Raw genomic sequence first — 6,000 nt, forward strand, 5'->3', positions numbered from 1 at the left:
CTTCCTAACACGATCCCCATCCTCTTTTTCGTCACTTGACCTCTGCAATCTTCCCTATAAATGTGTTTCATCTCAAAATTGGACCATATTTATCAAAGGTTATTATACAGATACATGGTTCAATTCTATTTTAATCAGGCTTTGGAAGAGAGCTATTTCCTAATATTCTAAGAGGAGAAATTATATAGAACATCAGAAAATTATCAAGGTTCTCTTGTAAAGTCATCATAGCATGCCAATAATAAAATTTGAGCTGTCTTACATGAATCTTATACCATAAAAATTAAACAAATTCATGACCACATTTACAGATGTATTGGGGGTGTGGACCCTGACGTTGATTTTTCATATATCCATTGCCACTAACCACTCTTGATTTCTCCATCTGAAACATTTTTCATTTTCACATGCTCCTGCAAGATGCCTTCCTATATGATCTATTTTAATATTGTGAATCACTACCTTATTGATATCAGCTTTCAGTTTGTTGCTTTGGAGCTCTGGAATATCATGTCATTAATAAAATGTTCGTGAGGTTATCTCATGATTATACATAGATAATACTTCTAGCATTACTAGGTGTCTTTTAGCAATATATCAATCAATATGGAAATGAAACCTGAGATTGACTCAGGGCTAGTGAACAAATATTGTATTTAAGAAAATAGTGTGCTGTCTTATTACTGGTTGAAGTATCTTGTGCAAACACTGTCTATACATCCTCTTGTAGTTTAGACAAGATTGCCAATTCTTAGTACCCCTGTTTAACATGAATTGTCCTATGTTTCTTTGTAAAAATCTCTTCTCTGATTTTAATGCCTCATGTTTCAGTTTTTTAGCAGATCCACTGCACATTTTTTAGATATTGAATTATTAAAAACTTTGAAGTATGTTTACTAATGCTATTATAGATAAAAACATGTCCACACCGCTTTACGTCTTTCCTAATTATTAGCATGTGATGGATTCAACAAGAGGCTATCTTTGAAATGGAAATCCAATTGATTGGATCTAGTTGTTCTTTGCATCCTAGGTTAGTGATTTTCTATTATATTGTGGCTAAACAAAGTTATACTGCAGGAAGAAGGTCATAGGGCTAGTGAAATATCACAAAGGATTCGTCAAGTACGGGATAGATTTGAATATGAGAGAGAAAGAAGAATCACAGAAAGAGGTTTGCAATGTTTCTTTATTTCTTTCTTTCCGAAGGCCCTGTCATTTGTGCATCTTATTTTTTGTGCCACCATGTTTATCTATGAATAAATGGAGCTACTAGGATTTATGTTTCTATGCTATCCCATAATTTACTGATAACTTTTGGTCTCCTTGACTTCTTATAGTCTTGTGGAAGTCAAGAAAATTGGAGGTATAATCAATTGATTGAGGTCATTATCATCTTAGATCTCCATTTTAAAATTCTCTTAGTTTACTTCTCATCTTACATGAGAATATACATGAATCTTGATTAAGATGAGGATGGGCATTTTGACTCTTGCACTTGCACAATTCTGGTTGGCAAACTTGATTGATTCCTTTACAAATCAGCCAAGTTGGATTGGCTTTGGCTGATTTGATTTTAGCTGATTTCCTGGTCCTTAAATGTTGAAAAAACAATCGTAAATTGCTAAAGTTATAAATTGATTAATTGAGCAAAATTTAAAAGTATTAGGTGATGCGATGAATAAAATTGCCAATTTTGTTAATACACATAGGAATCGTACATTCATAATGATGATGATGACATCCTCATGGGTGGTTGGAGTGTTAAGAATGATAAGTTGACCATGAATATGCTTTTTGACTGTGGGAATTAGGAGTGCTTGAGTTTTACCGGCGTGCAATGTGTTAACGTACGACACACATTTTCTGTGAGAAAAAAAGAGAGTTGGATAATGATTCTTCCCTTGTAGTTAGGTCTAACTGTGTAGTTTGATGGCTTGACAATGCAATTAATGTTAGATATTTATATTTGTTTATTTGCATTGAGTTCCCAGGGCTTATTTCAAAATCTTTGAAATTAAAGTGATTAAAATTGGCAATTCAAGAATAAGGCCTGGTATAAAGAAAGAGCATACAAGGCTTATTTTCACATGACATAAATCATTGTTTGCATATTACTCTCTTCCATTGTGATGATCTATTAAGACTCAAAATAACAAAAGTGGATAAAGGTTGAGTTGACAATTATTTTGTTATTGTAAAAAGTATCTGACAATGAAATTTGTTATTGTTTATTTCATTTCGATTTCTAGTGGAATAAGATGTATAATAATTTCTATGTTTGCCATCAATATAAGATAAACACTTTGTTATTATGAACATCTTGAATTTTTTAACAAGCCTTATGATTCACTATTGAAAATTCACCAAAGTGATTTTAGATACAATTTGACAACCTTAATCAAGAAGGTAGTAAGGTCACCCTAGATCTTCACTAATGAATCAATTTTAAGTTGTACCTTAACTTCTATGTTCTCATTTGTATTATTATATAGGGGTATTTATTCGGTTCAATTCAAATTGAATCAAACCACATTTAATCAAATCAAAATTTTTAAAGCTGAGTTGAACCAAGTATGTGAACCAAATTGAACCCAAACCAAAATTTTCATTTGGTTCAGTTTGGTTTGTGTTGATCTAAATTTGATCTAGGCATTATAACTTTTTCAGTTTTATTATTAAATTATAACTTTTTGGGTCATCCTTTGTTTTATAAAACGACTTGTCAAATTAAATTATCATATTGTAAATAAATTCACAAAAATTTAGTTATTCAGAATAAGTCTTGATAACTAATGTGTATTTTGTTCTTTAAAAACATAAAATTCGAATTTTTTTTTTAGGTTGATTTGGTTTACAAAGAGTCATATATCCAAATAAAAATTATTTTGATCTTCAGTCAATCCGAACTGAGCTCATAGCTAATTTTGGCAAAGAAATGAAATCATATATTTTTTTGATTAGGTTCAATTTGTTTTGTTTACATTGAATAATGGAATGATTTTCTTTGTTCCAACAAATCTAACCTTTGTTGCCACTTGGGTGAATTTTTAAAAGCAAGTTTAGGCACTTTTGTTTCAGTTCATAAATTGTATTCTAGTTCACATATTTTTATCTACTATGGGTAGCGTATAGTCTAAAGGTTGTTGCACATAAGCCTTCTCAATCAAATCACTTTATTGATATTTATCTAGAACATCTACCATTTTGAATTTATGACATTGCAAAGTCTAGGCATAAGTGGAAAAAGTGTTTGAGATGGACAGTGGTGACTAGGGTATTAGTGGGTGAAAGAGAAGTATAAGGAAGGGGTATAATACTTAAGTGAATTTACTATAAATTAGTGTTGAACTACTCTCGTGATAGTATCCTAGTGGTATTAGTGCAAGAAAGATTGAGGCAGAAAGAGTTGTATTTATCTTTTAGTAGGCTGGGTGGTTGGCATTGAGGAGAAAAGGATTGATGTTATTAAGTTGAAGAGGAAAAAATGCTATTCAAATAAGAAGTTGAATGGTCTATCTCATGATTTAAAGTGCCCATATGTTTCGATTGCAATGTTGAAACATATCATTTTATATAGACGCGAGCTTCTTGTAGTGATGCCATTGTTTGAAATCTTGTGTCGTTTGAGGTGACATGGCCAAAAACAAACTGTGTTAATAAGTCACCAAAAATTGTTACTGAATGACAGTAATTCTGTGTTATGTGTTGATCGTACCAATAAAGTACGCCAACACTTGTTTTGTTATTAGCAAAGTATAATCGATAGTCAAAATACTTATAATATTTTATAATTATTTTCCTTAAATTTTAGTTTGAATACTTTTTAATTTCTATAAACTTAAATTTGGAAGGAAACAAGCTAAATGGATGATGTTTTTTAGGTTTAAAACTTATTTGAATTCATCACAACATGCTTGGGATAGGAAACCTATATAATATTAGTATATTGTTTGTATTATAAAAGAAAACATATCATATTATATGTTTATTTTGTCTTTCATTAAGTAATATCTGCTATTAATACGCAAGTGGCATATAATACCTAAATTTAGTACTTTATATAACCTAATAAATTTAATAAATTATATTATTATGTTATTACTGTTTAGATCATTATTGAGATATTGTTTGTTTTTAATTTATTATTAGTTGTATGGTTTAATTTTGAATTAGTAAGACAACTTTAAATCTACAATTAATTGTATAAATTATAAATAATTTAATATAATTTATTAACATTCATGTAGTTAGTTAAATTTAACATAAGTTAATTAAGAACTATACAGGACAAATATTTATTTGATTAACAGATTTTGATTAATAATATAGGTATAAAATTAAATACAGGCATTACTGAGTCATAACAGACATTAGTAATTTGCATTTAAATTTATGTTTATTTAGTTTATATTCAATTAAGTTAATTATAAGTTTATGCTTTATAATTAATTGAACTGAAACATAGTTAATCAGTATTAGTTAATTGATATATTTGTCAAAATAATATTATATACCTTGTAGTCAATTAATAAACCTTTTATAGTTAAATTGAATTAGGATATGTTCTTTAAAATTAAATCCGAAATCATCTTGGCACTCTTTGACACTTGATGAAACCATTCAATTCCTATACTACTCCATATGGATTGATATTTTAAACCTTGATAGAAGAAGATGAAATAACACATGCGTGTGAGTATTATTATATTAGCTATTCTAAAGGTTATTATAATTTCAACTTCAGCCTTGGAATCTGTAAGTGGAAAGTTGCATGAAAAGTTGGGAGGATTCTTAGGATGTGGATTTTGTTTTGTTGCCGTACAATTATTCCCTTTAAAACATATGTATGACAATCTGCATTGTGCTTAACAAAGATGTTTGTTACTTATAGAGAAGTTTGTTTTGGATTTTGCAGTGTAGTTTTGAATCAGAAAAGTTCAACTAGTTTAACGAATAAAACATATTCACAACAGATTCTGCATATTCCTCCTACATTTCAACTACTATCTCCTGCATTCCATGCTTTAATTTATAATTAATTATACATTTGAATTCTCCATGTTTCTGGATTCCATATTGTATTATGACTTTGACGCCCTTCCTTCTTGACGCATACAGCATTTGCTCCTATGAATATGACGCACCCTCCCTATCCTCAAAATCCAAATTCAAGGCCTCCTCATCGTTCTGGAGCCAAGTTCTTCCCCAACCCCTTCAGAGGCTAAGTGAGTGATGGCATTTCGATGGTTGGTCTTGTTCATTTTTGTTTTGTTTTGTTTTTGTTTTTTTTATCAAGTTTCAAGTTGTGATTGACAGACAACCATTGTTGATGGCATTGTCTTTCCAGGTTCTCTGAGAGAAAAACGTTTGCAATTTCCTCACCGAAGGTGCCCTTGATTAATTGTCCTGCTTACGACAGAATGTAGGAGCTTCTGGACTTGGGCTAGGTATATGCGAACCTGTCCAACAGTCCACGGTATATCAATTCCAACTGTGGAACAGAATAGTATGCGTGGTTTTTTTTTTAATTATGTTTTCCATTTTAAAATCTGTTAAAATGTTTTTTAGTATTTGAGAAAAATATTTCTTTCTCCAGTTGAAATCGAGTTGCTTTGGCGAGTCGATCAAGTGGGATAGGTTAGGTGTCTCACTCAGCTTGCTTAACTCGCTCGGCATTACTTGTTTGGTTCGATTGGCTTGCCTAGATCGATCAATTCACTTAGATTGAGCAAATTGATCGGCTTGCACAGACTATAACTAGATAGATTGACCCACCTAAATTGACTAATCTGAACTTATTAAATTGCTATGGTCTAAGGATCAAGAGCATAGGGCTTAGTTTATCTGAGGGGTAGAAATTGATCACTTGGGAAAAATATTGCAATAGTATTGAAATAGCTAGAAGAAGGCAAACCACGTTGGTAAAAAAAAAACAATGGAGGATGAAATGTGGAATGAGCTTAGGATTTGGTGCATTCGAGGGATTTATGATCTAAT

At 30.9% G+C, this 6,000-nt stretch overlaps 1 long non-coding RNA gene across 1 annotated transcript; it reads left to right on the forward strand.

Annotated features, from left to right (window-relative positions):
• Positions 1–1,078: 1,078 nt before the first annotated feature.
• LOC141822808 (uncharacterized) lies at positions 1,079–5,604 on the forward strand. The gene is made up of 3 exons (XR_012601361.1): positions 1,079–1,174; positions 5,122–5,249; positions 5,351–5,604. It is a non-coding gene; the product is annotated as an uncharacterized LOC141822808 (long non-coding RNA).
• The last annotated feature ends 396 nt before the right edge of the window (positions 5,605–6,000 follow it).

This window comes from Curcuma longa, chromosome 3 (assembly GCF_044706935.1).
Source record: "Curcuma longa cultivar G26 ecotype Majalengka, Jawa Barat chromosome 3, ITB_CL_G26_1.1, whole genome shotgun sequence".
NCBI lineage: Eukaryota > Viridiplantae > Streptophyta > Magnoliopsida > Zingiberales > Zingiberaceae > Curcuma > Curcuma longa.